The sequence below is a fragment of the Nipponia nippon genome, unplaced genomic scaffold (genome assembly GCF_047370975.1).
Source record: "Nipponia nippon isolate SJK-2023a ecotype South Korea unplaced genomic scaffold, ASM4737097v1 scaffold_14, whole genome shotgun sequence".
Taxonomy (NCBI): domain Eukaryota; kingdom Metazoa; phylum Chordata; class Aves; order Pelecaniformes; family Threskiornithidae; genus Nipponia; species Nipponia nippon.
Window position 1 is genome coordinate 4,087,615 of NW_028262330.1, and position 13,691 is coordinate 4,101,305.

General features: G+C 38.3%; 1 long non-coding RNA gene across 7 annotated transcripts in view; it reads left to right on the forward strand.

Annotated features, from left to right (window-relative positions):
• LOC148056414 (uncharacterized) overlaps positions 1-13,691 on the forward strand; it is a 179,698-nt gene that overhangs the window by 59,526 nt on the left and 106,481 nt on the right. For 2 of the 7 annotated variants that reach the window (XR_015703348.1, XR_015703352.1), the window contains exon 1: positions 9,958-10,031. The exons of the other annotated variants lie outside the window; for them this stretch is intronic. This is a non-coding gene — a long non-coding RNA (uncharacterized LOC148056414). Of the gene's footprint in view, positions 1-9,957; positions 10,032-13,691 lie in introns of those variants that run through there. 7 annotated transcript variants of the gene reach the window in all.

Below are 13,691 nucleotides of genomic sequence, written 5' to 3' on the forward strand. Positions count from 1 at the left end.
TTACAATGCAAACCAGATCCTCGATTATTCAGAGATGGTATAAAGGCAGCTATATGTGAAAGATCTCGTAGCAGTTGACTTTGGGAGAGAATTAGGGTTGTGGCGAGCTGGGGATTCTGGAGAGGGATTAAGATTGGGTTGAATTCAGAGCTGGAGTTGAAGGCAGTCCAGGAGCAAGTGGATATTTTTATTGGCTCTGAACTGGAATCAGCTTAGATGTCCACATCTTGCAATCGACTCTGAATGAGCTAAAATTGAAGCCGTGCACTAGAGCTAGCCCCTTGTGCAAGGGTTGTTTGATGCTAATTTCCAGCCTTTTAGTTGAAGTCCGGTGGCACACGTTCTTAGCCTGTGTGCAACCTGTTATGAGATCTGTTAGGAGACTATTTTATGATTGCACTTGTCAGTTATGTCTAACCTGTTATTTGTTAATCTACCAGGTCCACAGCTCCTAGGTCTCTTTATTATTATGTTTTTCTTCTTTTAATGTGCTTAAGCATGGGACATATTCTGTGGAACTGCCTTCTCCAAGATCATATCTTTTCCTGCTTCCAAATGGCTAGTAATCCTAAAGCATTTCCATCCTGGTTTGTTGAGGCACATGTAGAGTTATGCTGGAGTGCTTTAAATTAACAATATCTCATAAGAAACTCCTGAATCTTCTTGAAGCTGTAGCCATGGCTCTGTTCTTGATTTTGGCCAACTGTCTCCATGCATGTTCTTTTCCTTTAACATCTTCTTTTAGTGTTTGTATTATTTAGTGGACTGCTTACCATTCACCTGAAGTGCCTATAAAGAATCTGGCTTATGGGAATATCTTGTAATAAAGTATACTGCACAAAGAGGTCTTTTGACAAGGGTACGAAACAAGAGTGGTAGTTTTATAATCTCTAATTGTGAAAAACAGTAGAAGATAAATTATATGAGCAACCATATCTCAGCCCCCAAAAGATAACTTGAGTTCTGTGAGAAGAGATCTTCTGAGTCATACTTGATGTATCTACACTCCAAAACCCCAGTGGTGGCTGTCTGCAACGCTCGCCACAGCAGCGTAGAGTTCAGCCCCTCTCCAGCATTACAACAGCATTTGCTCCCCAGCCTCACGCTGCTGCTGAGCACCCTGCAGAAAGCACCGTACAGGGTGGATGGCACGTGGTTGAGAGTGCAACATGATGAATCAAGAGAGCAAATCACAAGACTGCCTCTTTAGCCTCCAGTTAATGAGTAACTAGGCCAACATCTCTTCCAAAGGCACATTCATTACAATTCTAATTAGTAATATGTATAAAATTGATTTGCATACCTAAAGGAAGAAAATCTCCCTCTGAGAAATGCTAGAATTACCAGCTTAGGAAAAATAAAAAATGTTTCTCTGAAGCAAATCTCATATTTTCTGCTGCAATTAGCTGGGTTTTTTTAAATTGTTTATTCTAAGCCTTTAAATGTCTTCTAAAGTATCAAATGGCTGACTCTGTACTTGGAATCGAGAACCAGCTGATTTCAAATCAAAAGAGTTTTAAGATTCTCCTTAGCTCCGCCGAGCTGTTCTGATGATGCAAATCTTTGAGCTGATATTATGTCAAGATAAACTGAAAAAAGCAAACCAATACACTTACTTTAATATTTCTCTACCTTATGAAGCATACAAGGACAGAAAATCTGTCATTTTCTGTCTGTGAAGTATCAAACACCTTTTCATGATTCATGAATAATGAATAGTAGGAGTATTTGTTAAAATTATATTGCAGGAAAAAATCCCTGGCATTCACATAATGTCTTGCATGATCAAGTGCTTTACAGACATTAATTAGAGTTGGTTTGAATCAGTAAAACAATATTAAGACAGGTCTATTAAACAGCCCAGAATGAGTAATTATAATATTGAAATTACGCATACCAGTGTTTCAAATTGCGTTGTAGGAATGATATACATGATCCATGGCTATTAATAGTGTTTACTGGACTGAGCAATGCTATGAGTTCCAGTTCTATGTAATTGAAACCTGGCACAGAAAATAAAAGTGTTGTTATAGCTGTAGCTGTTTGTTTTACATTAAAAGAGATACGGAATGTTTAGCATATGTTGAAACAAGTCATATTTGTAATCCAACATGTATTCGGTGTTTTGAAGCAAATGTGTTGCAGAAATATGTCTAATCTAATTGCAAGTAACTCAAAATTCAGCGGGAGAACTGCAGATTCAAGCAGTAGCTCTGGAAAGATGTTAAGAAAAGTGCTTGAGGATTATCTTTTCCTTCTAAGCTTTTGGGTGTAGCAGTAGTCTCTAATCTATGCTTGACAGCCTTGGAAAGCAGGGTCCTGCTCTGTGGCTAGCACTCTGTGGAGCTATTTTCATACAAACACGCTATTTAGAGGTATGACTTTCATTCAAATTATTCAGATATTAAATTCTTTCCTGAATTTAGGGCCCCTTTTAAACTTTTATTCAAACCTCACAATTGACATGCTGCACAACAGTGTGCATCAAAATTCCCAGTAACTAAGTTCTTCCAAAGGCTAATGGACTTTTGATAAGATGTTGTGCTTTCAGAGGGAAAACAATAATTTAGCCCATGGTAGACAAAGTGTGTTTAATTTAGAAATTAATGTGTGTGTGTATACATGTATATGTACATATATGTGTACATACAATAATCCTTCAAATGTAAATGTTCATGTTCTGCGATGCAAAATACTAATCTTTGTTCTAATAAATTTTCATATACAACCATTGCTTCACCCACTGATCTGTGGTACACTGTATATAGCGTCTAATTTTAATATAGTACTTGGGATCTGAAAATTCAGGCCAATAATTTCCATTGTTTCTTACCAAAATGTGCGAGCATCTTTGCAGGAAATGTAGATGGTTGTCTTCATCTTGATTGCTGGCATGGGAGATCGTTTTCTAGCTTTGCTAGAAAAAATGTTGCTAGGTTATTTGGTTGTTTTATTCAGGGATATCACTTGAAGTTAATTTTATTCAGATAATATCTATAAGAAGACTGAGTATTTCTTTTCAAAAAAACAAACAAAGAGCACAAATACCAAGCCCAGCCGCAGCACATCCATATTTATTTATCATAGTGATGCTAAAAACAGGAAGCAGCCAGTGACTGAGCCATCCATCAGTTGGACACATCACGTATTTGTCATTATTATGAAAATGTGGATTGATGGCCAGTGAATACATTTCTGAGTTATCAAGTCTTCCACTGTTCATATCTTTCTAAAAGGGAAGCACCAGTTTCTCAAGGTTGTTATACAGGTGACCATCACCGTGGTCTAAGGTTTGAAGTGCCAGAGAAAGTAGTAAGATCATATTGACACTGGGCACAAGTTTGGGAGGTATCACCTGTCCCCTGCAAGGGGAGGAAGAAAGAAGAATTAGCTGAAATGAGGTTGTTGTTATTCTGAGTGCCTTATCATGTCTAGTCCTCTATGAATGGCTTTTATTTGTATTAGCAAGTTTACCGGAAAAACAAACAAACAAACCTCCCCAAAATAGTGACTTTTGCCTGCACAAAGAGGCAGTGCCCAGGTCACGGTCTGCACAGCAACAGGATTTAGCAAAGACATTTGTGAAGTATAGTTGTGCACTTATAAGCTTGGCATGTGCCATCCACTCTTTTCTCTTAGTTTTTATTAATTCAGGGGGGAAGAGTACAAGTATTTCTAAAGCAATATTTTTTTTCCTATACATGACTACGTAAAATACATATTGTGATGAGAATAAAGCTAAGAAGTGGGGGACTATCTAAGACCATAGGAACAGGAATCTGTAAACAAGCTCATCCGATATATTGTCAACAGGAGACATATATTTATGGTGAAATGGCTTTCAGAGTAGAAACTATTGGCTCCTCTTTTTTTATCTGTTCTCTGGCAGAGGAATGATTTAAAGTGAACTTCAACTCACATTTCAAATAATAGATGACAGGAGCTCATCCATTTCAATATAATTCATTGTACTGCATATGTATGGGGGAGATTTTAAAAGAAAACTAGAGAGTTATATTTCCAAGTGAGCCACTAGATTTTTAAATGCGGTATTTCCTCCTCACTTTCCTTCTATTAAGTTTATTGGCTTCCCTGAGTAGGAGACTGCACTGTTCTGTTAGATATTGCTCTTTGTCTGCTCTTTGTCTCATACCAGCTCTAGAGCTAAGGGTGCAGGGTAGGGTACTTTTTTGGTATTCTGACTGTTGTTTGATAGCTTAATTTATTTATTGTTTTTTATTGTTGTTTCTCAAGTATTAGTTTCCTACTTTTTTCACATAACGTACAATTCACTTTCCTGAAAAGCTGTTACTGCTCAGAGCTTTCCTTCCATGTGTTTGGAATACATGAACTCTAATTCTCTTCAATATCATAAAACTGAAAGTAAAGTAATTCTTTTTTTTATTTTTTTTTATTTTTTTTTTTTTTTAGATTTTGGGGTTGGGTGTTTGGGGGGGAAATGTTCTTATCGATCTGTTTGATTTGAATGCTGGATAATGACATTCCCTGTTGAAAATATTCCTTTAAGTGTTTGAGAATCACAGATGAGACACTTCCAGGAAAGCTAAGCTGAGGGTGCTGGGTGCTTTCAGAGCCTGGTGCTCTGCTTGGGAGTAGACTCTGGAGCCTTACATTTTCATTTGGGGCAGATGTCCAGACTGAAATCCTGGACATGGCAGAGGATGACAGCCTCATTTGAAGTGAATCAGAGGCTGTTCGCAGGTTTTTGTCCCAATTTTTAATGGATGAGGTCCCCATCCGTTACTTCAGAGATGCATCAATATGATTTGGACATGGCATACCACGTCCTTAATGCATATGTTGCGTGTAAACCAAAGCAGATGCTAGCATGAAATGTGTCAGAGTTGCTCTAGGAGAAAAATCAGTCTTTTGTGGTTCCAGGCAGTTTTCCTACATGAACAGAATGTTTTATTTTTGGAGACAACTATTCTATGACATGAATGACAGATATGCTTTCTTTTTGAAGGAAACCAAGTGTGTAGTCAGTGTTTTACTTTCCAGTGAGCCTCAAACTTATGGTGATCTTAGGCTGATGAAAGAAAAAAGAAATTATTTTAAAATGATGAGAGTCGGGTCATTTTGGCACAGTAGAATTGAATGATATTGCCATCATAAATTGCTGCACGTTGGAGTGGGCTAGAAAGGCTTTCATCAAGGCATTCACAAAACCAAAAGACACCAGAGTAAACAGCAACCTGGGACCTGGCAGTGAGTGAATCTTGGGGCAAGCAGGACATGTGTGCCAAACCAGCTTAAGTGAGGGTATTCTCTTCACATCCATTTTTTTATCACCTGTTCTTCTTCTTAATTCCCCTTTCATTCAATTCATTTCCCTGCTCTTGGGAAAAGTCACATTTAATAATGCTAACCTGTACAGAAAAATATATGCATATTCATGAAAGCTCATGAATTATTGGCAAAATTGAATTGAGTCAACACTGATCATGGCAAAAGGCAATTAAATGTACTTGTCTTGTGGAAAAAATCGATCTCAACTGAATTTTTTTTCTTGATCACATATAATTTGAAATACATTTTGATGAAAAATAAAACATTGAAGAGAGAGACTGAGGATCACGTGTTTCCTGTCTATAAAGTTCTATCCTTGTTCATAACAGTAATGTATTTTAAAACCATAGAAATACAAGAGATTTTAAAAGGATCACTGGGGTTAAAATTTAAATTCAGAAATCCCAGAAACTTTGCAATGCATTCAACTTGTCTAATTCTAGTGAGAATGTCTGCTGCCTCCTTTTTGTCCGTCTGTGGGAACTGACTCACTGCCTGTAGGGAACATTTCCATGACTGTCACGAGATGTTCAAAATGTGATGACTAGCATGGGTAACAATTCTTGACACAACAGTGTCCTGTCAGAAAATACAGATAAATCGAAATTTAAGTGTTTCTCAGGGATACATAAACTTCTTCTAAATTATAGGTGGAAAAATGTGTAAGTTAGTAGATTCAACTTTGTCATTGCATTTCACCTCATTCCACTTGGACTTTTGGATATTGTCCCTTTTTATTATCCATTCAATGAAATGTTTCCATGCTTTCAGGACTGTATCGCTGACGATTTCTGCTCACCTGAAAATTTTGAAGTTTTAGTGTCTTCTTCTGATCTGACACACAAGTTTCCTTCTATTTCCACTGGACTGGCAGTTCTAATTTCCAGTTGTGGTCTGGATTTCCAAATCTGTTCTCAATTTTTGTGTGATCAAACCCATCCCCATGGAAGATTGATCTACAGCACAGTAACTGCTTTGAGAAATCCACTAAGCAATGTAAACCCATTAAGATGTTGCGAAGATTTTCTGCAGTAATCTTATGAGGAATTTTTGCCTCACATATGCCTTAAAAGATCCTGTTTCTTGAGCTAAGTCCTATATTGCAGCAGTCCTTATATCAGACTGCTAAAATTAAAGTTGAGCTTGGAGGAAATGAGAGGATTTTTCTGGTGCTGCCAAAGGAAGAATATGATGAGTTTTCCCTTGAGGTCTCGGAAATTTCCTAGGCACATGTAAGCCACGTACCAGTCTTTTTGCTATAGAAAAGAGCATATGTGTCTTCTACTTTTTTTAAATCATATTTTAGTCAGTGGCCGTATTTCGCAGTCAAAAGATGCTGCAAGAAGTAGTCTACGAACATGTTTATGTAGGTAAATTTGAAGTAATTTGCATTTCAGGTGTTTGTGTGCAGCTCCTGTTGATGCTAATGGGATTTCCACATATCCATTTCATCACATCAGAATGGGAATACATCCCTTGCTATAGTTCACATTCTTTCTTTCATTTGGGATCTTTTTGTATTCAGCCATTTATAATTTAGTCTCTCAAACTGGCTTTGAATCTCAACAATTGTAACTTGAAAAATTACGTTAATCTGTTTGAGGTGAATTAACTTCTTTTTTCCACACTGTTGGTCCATGAATCAAATTTCCATGATAAGACACCATTACTTGCACTGACTGGTAATAGCACTACTATTTTTTGTCAGTTGTAAGATTTCTGAAGCGTATATTTTTAAATTCAATCCAGTGGTCTCATTTTAAAAGAGAATTTTTAATTATTTAGCATTTTTTTCCCCCTAGAGACAGACCCATAAGAATTTTTAAATTATTATTATTATTGTCAAATACCAAATGGCTTATGTGAGTCTGCTGAATAGGTTTTTTTTTTTTTCACTGCTCTTTCATGTGTGCGCTTATTTCTTGACTGGGGATGTGATCAGAAGTTGCCTGGGGTCATTCACTTGAACAAGGATTGCTTTAGGACTACTGGATGTGATTATTGGCCCGTGCACGCTCCCCTCTGTGCACAAAATCGCAGGAAATGAGATGAACCTGAGGAAAGCCCAGCAGCTCTCAAATCCAGGCTCTTCCAGAATTCACCCTGCTCCAGCTGCTGACAGGGGGTGTAAGTACAACCACAAGGAGAATTAACCATGGGGGAAAAAGGCCTCCTTTTACTGTTGTTTCATCAATAGTTCCTAAAGAAGTAAATCTAGAGTGTATTCCAAGTAGATGTCAGAAATTACGGCTTCCCCCCCCCCCCCAAGTACACATTCCCCTCCAAAAATATATAGCTACAGCTGGGAGGACTTTCGTAATTTTTTTTGTAGGCTTATGACTTTTGAGGTACTGAACAAATGTAACGTGTCTATTATAGAAGTATTCAAATCATCCACGTGCATTCCTAGTCTTGAATGTAATACAATCTTCCGGGTATTTTTTTTCTATTTTTCCACCAAACTTTGCTATTTTTCCATGTCCTTCACATCCCTCAGATCTATTCTTCTTCACCTTCTTTATTTTTTCCAATTTATTTTTTTTATTTTTTTTTATTTACTCTCTTGCCTTATCTTATTCCTCTACTCAGTGAACTTAATCCTTGGGCTGGGGAACTTGTGTGCAGCTGCCGTGAGGGAGTTGCTTAGGGAGCTGTGCAGGCACTGATAGATTGTCCACAGCTGGGATTAGGTAACACTGAAGTATGGACTTGCTAAATTCCCATCTGAGATTTGGGCATGCCAGGAGCCTCATCATGTTGGTGTGTTATTGGATGCATACTGGAAATATTGTACTGTATGTTTTGAAATAATAACAAGAAAATCAGTTTGTAGCTTCTGCTCCTGATACCAGTCCTTCAGGGGGATGTATTCTGTTTAATCAGGTAAAACCACTCACTTCTACTGTGTTTTCATTTGTAGGATAGAAGAAAGCAGAACGAAATGCATAGCAATTAGTAACTTCACTGTGAATACATGTACAGTAATCTTTTTTCAATTTTAGTACTGTAGCTTGCAAGCAAATATGGGAGGTGTGGATGGGGTTTACGTAGGGTATGGTCCCAACAGTTCATACCGTTAGCAAGAATTAACATATATTTCCATTATGCTGAATTTTTTGTTGCCACTTTTTTAACAGCCTGTATTCTAAAGAAAACTGAATTCTATAATTGAGCATATAAATGTGGCATTATTTCATATATACGTGATCTTGATGTTTGACAGAAAGATAATTTTAATTATGCATGTTGGTATTTGTTAGCCTTTTGAGAGCATTGTCAAGTTTCATTGTTTTTCCTGCTGCCATTTTCCTTGAAGGAAAAACTCAAGGACTGCATGCCGAAGGACTTATTTTTCTGCACTGATAATAGTTACATTTCTCCCATACACCAGAAGATATATTCCTATGGAATTGCTCTTATTTTAGGTGAAGAGCATCACAAAACAAGAGAGAGCCAAACTACATTTTTTCACAAAAGAACATGGGATGAGCCACATTCTTATCATCGTGCACTTGGCAGTAGTGTCTGGACTTGGGTAACATGCCAGTAAACTACTCTCTGATGAGAAAAACTACGATTGGCATCTGTTTTGAAAAGGAGTAATTGACCATCGCGTGAGATAAATGTAACATGTACATCTCTTCTGCAACAACTTCCATTGCAGTCAGTACAAAATGGCTGCTCGTCTCTGTGACTGAGGCAAATCCTTGGTTATTTCAAGGTGTAATATAGTGAAAACAATGAACTAGTTAATTGGCTACGGATCTTTTTCTAAGACAGATTTTAAACGTTTCTTGACTTCTTGTTACAGAAAAGAATAACTTTCCTGAGAAACAACTAGTCAGGCGGTCCAGTGATAGATTTCCTTCTTCTTTTACTGTCACTTCTCCTCTCCGCTCAACCTTGCCGAGGTGTTCGATCCTGTAACAATTACAGTAAACGTTCAGCTGTTTTTTGGGGAAGTAGAGCAGTGTGCTGGGTCTCTTTGTTCCTCACCATTTCTGCTTTTAAGAGCATCCCACTGATAGGAGCTGGTGCCCCTCCACAGCGCAGAGGGACCAGCTCTGTGAGGGCTGGCGTAATTTCTGCATTGACTTCAAGGATTCCGAAGACAGAAGGGCCTTCACTGTGGCAAGGATCTCTCAAACGTTCTTACACTCAGAGATACAAAACCATCCACCTGAGTAGTACTGCATCTAGGTTAGCTACAGGGGACAGGGGGTTGCTACACCTGGAAACCGTCTTTACAGCTCTGTTTCCTATTTCTCATAGGCCCTGGAAGGGAAAAATGCTAACCCAGGGGAAAGCCTCTCTGAGGACTGTGCAGGGCTATGTACTAGCAGGGGAAAGCAAGAGGATCCCTTTGCAGAAAAGGAGGACAGAAGTGACAAAGAGGAATGCAGAGGCTAAAGAGCACTGTAAATATCAGTGGCATGCTAAATATCAAGTTTGGAAAACAGTAGCCTCACTGTTTTGCAGTGTGCCCTTTCTGGACCAGCAGGGATGAATCAAGCTTTCATGTGAAATGCTGAGCTTTCTTCTTTAGCAAAACTTCAGCAATATGTAGATCATTGACAAAGTCATGAGACCTAGTTTAATGATTGTTGAGCCTGTCTTTCATACATGTGTGGCTAAGCCATTTTCATACGGCTGCAGTCAGTTCCTGACTCGTCTGGCACACTAAACCAAGTGAAACAAGAACATGAGCTGGGAATGAGAATGTAAGTGTGATTTCATGGCACCGTGATCAAGAAGATACAGTTCTTTTTTCATATAGCCTTGAGAGAAGACAATGTCAGAGGAATGACAACAAAAATACCCTGAGATTTGTTTGAGCCTGCATTGCTGGAGCAGATTTCCAAAACACAGAGGTCCCGTGCGTTGGCTAAGGCTGTGGCAGGGGCCTTTTTTGCCAGCAAATGGATTAGCTGGATCAGGACTCAGTGGCATTTGTTTTGGTTGTGTTCTTTGCAAAGGGAATATTGGAGTATACAAATTTCAGGGGTTGTGAGGCTGCCACTTTTCAATCACGCTAAATTCAAATAGAAAATGGTTCTTTTTCAGCCCCGTGCAATCAGGACTCAGAGTGTACCAGCTTTCTAATCTGGAGATGAAACAAGCACTCCAGATTATTCAGAAACAATAGAGGCTCTGATTGTTTAATACACTGATAAGAATGTGTTTAAAAATAAATTATCTACTAGCTGCTGGGATTGCTTGAAATTCCATTAAACACTAATAAGAGCAGGCATCACAGACAAATTAATAAACACCCTACGCACTAACCTAGAAAATACCCGCCTAAAACCTTTGATGCTAAACTGATTAAAATGAGAAGCGTATTTTACGTGAAACTGCTCAGCATATTTCAGTGTATTAATTGAGGCATAATGAAAATGGAAGATACAGCATAGAAAAGGAAGAATACACATTATAAAGTAGACTATAGTCCTGCAAAACAGTCATACGCAAATGCAGCCTTACTTTCATGCATATGAGTAATTCCATAGGACTAGAAAGAGCATAGGAAAAAAAATGTATTGAGATTTTACTGCATTTTGGTTGGTGAAATCGGAGGGGGATTTTTTTTTTTCAGTGAATTTGTGCATGTGTTATAAGATCATAAATTCTTTGTACGTATGAAAAGTCTTCCGATTCTGCATCTCCCATTGGTTCTGAGGTAGGTTTATAAGATAACTTGCACTGGGGGTGAGGGGAAGGTTGAAGGGAAACAATGTTGGATTTAAAAGACAAATCTCATGTATTATACCTTGCTTATATAAGCATAAATTAGAAAAGAAAGAAAGAAAAGAAAACTGGTTGCAGTAAAGAAAAAGGAAGATGCTGGTGCATCTGTCCAAGGCATTATGTGCGTTCAATACTCTGCCACTCAATGAAAAGCGGTTGCCATAACAACCATCATACCTTGTGGTAGCTGGAGATGACGGAGATAGAACACATCTCCTAAAGAAACTCGGCGCCAGCTTGTTGCACAGCACAGAAAAATCATTCTGTGCATGAGGAGTCCCGGCCCAGCTCATGTCATCTGAATCCTCATGCAAAGAGGAGTCCTGGGCACAGGTATTTGTCCCTCTTTGCCAAAGAGGGAGGCTGGTGGTGCCTGCATTTGTGAATCTTGGAGGAACGTAGCTAGGGGAATAGGGATAAGCTGGCAGGCAGGGAAAGGGTTATCTTCTCCCATCTAGAGCAAACAAGACTATGGGTCCAAAATAAGTATCTTCTGCTTCTGTGAAATGTTCAGTGTAGCTGTGGTTGGAAAATCAGTTAGTCTGGCCCAGCTAAAGAGCTGTGAGAAGGAAGGGAGGCCCCCAAACTAACTCAGTCAGAGCTCCCTCCTGGACACTTCTAACGCCAGGTGCACTTCTGCACATCTCCGCATCGGTTTGGCCATCGCAACCTTTTCAGCAGAGAGGTCCCTGCCTCTCCCTGAGCCCCTGTACAAAACCTTATTCAGGCAAGAGCCTTCCGTGTGTGCGTGCAATGATCTGAAGCACAGGTTCTTTCGCGATAGCAGCACTGTGGCGTTTGGAAGTGGTCTTTGGCATTCATGTGTCTATTCATCAAATGTTTGTCACCTGGAAAAAGTACTGCTTTGTGTTACGCTTCATCCAATGAGATATATGTGCAGAGATAGTGTATGATTTAGTATGGTCATGTCCTACAAGTAAAAGTGTCATCAGATCATGATACAGAGCACATGAAGTCTGATTAAAAATCTTCCATACCTACAGTTGTCATTATCTGGGGTGACAGTCTTGTTGGCGTAGAGAGCCAGTAAGCAGTACGGGGAGGCTGTTCAGGCACTATATGTACTATGAATCATGCCCATTCATCTTCGCTATGTATTTGTGATCTATGTATAAAAATTGGGCCCTAGGTACCAGTAGCTACAAACTGAGCTCTTTCAAATTCGTATTTAAAAAAAAAAACACCCAACCAAAAACCCCACAGTGTTGTGTGTGTATATATGTATATGCATTTCTTTATTGGTATTCAATTTCTAATTTTTTAAGTAGTGTTTAGGTCTCTCTTTCTGTAGGAACAATTTGAATTAAATGATATGTATTTTTAAACAAAAGTGAGCAGTGTCAGTTATCTGTTCAATGTCAGCAACAGGGGGTTCAAAGTCATTGGTTACCATGAGGCAATAAAATCACAATCTTCATCTCAGCCAGGTCCAGATCCAAAGCCTCTTTAAACCAGCAGGAATCTGTGAATTGGTTTCACTGGACTTTACAGCAAACTAAATAGCTGTTCCTCTTCATCTTGTAATTCTTTTTGACCATTGTCTCAAAGTTCATGTTTAAATATATTCTTCCACAAATGAGGAATATTTTTTGCAGCATTTGGAAAACTGGTATAAAATATGTCTGCTGTTATCTATATAAATCAAACCTGCACCAGTGAGGCATGACACAAAGCACAAAGACTTCTTTCATTGAAATCAGGAGGAGCAGGGACAGCCCATTATTCATTTTTGATGGAAAAGGAAGAGGAATAAACACTCCACAATAAAAAATAAAACAGTAGAAATTAATAACCTGAGCCCCAAACAACAAGTGCATGCTTGGAAGTGTCTGAAAGGAGGCTTTTGTTCTGATATTCATGGATCTTATTTTTTTCCTGGTGATGGAAGATGGTAATATTTGGTGGTGCTGGAAGGTCTGTTTTTGATTATGTAATAGACTTCACTTCAGATTTTGCTATTTTAGGTGCAGTATATTATTTGTATTAATAGGCGTGTTAGTCACAAACAAAGGATTTCTGCATCTTTATTTACATATTGTCATCAAATAGATTGCAGAGTAATCATGCTGTGATTCACAAGATGTGAATTTATTTATTCTACACTGATTCATTTTTACCCTCAAGTCTGTTTGCTGTCTGAAAGACAAGAAACTAAGAGTGTTTTAATATTTTGAAACAAAGCAATAAATCTTCTGGCAAGTATGATGTATGCTGTCCTGGTTACTGCATGCTTACCTTAACCAAGCTTTTCATATGTTAATTCAAAGATCCCAACAATTCTATATTGAAAGATATCATGAATGTCACATATTTCTCTAAGAAAAATTTTCATTTGTGGACAAGGTACATTACAAATGTTATTGAAATATTTAAGGAAAATCACAGGATATATTAAAACTGAATTCTCTTGATTTCAGACTAATGGAGTAGAGGGCTTTGAGTAGTAAAGGAATGGAAAGTGTAGTATAAGTGTGGTAGAGAATGCTTATCTGTGGTGACCAAACCTCATTATTACCAATGTCTATTTCAATCATGGTTTTTATTTCAGTTGACTCAATCTATGGTAAATAAAGACTTTTTTCATTAGGACTGGTTTGTGTCCGCGGTAAAGG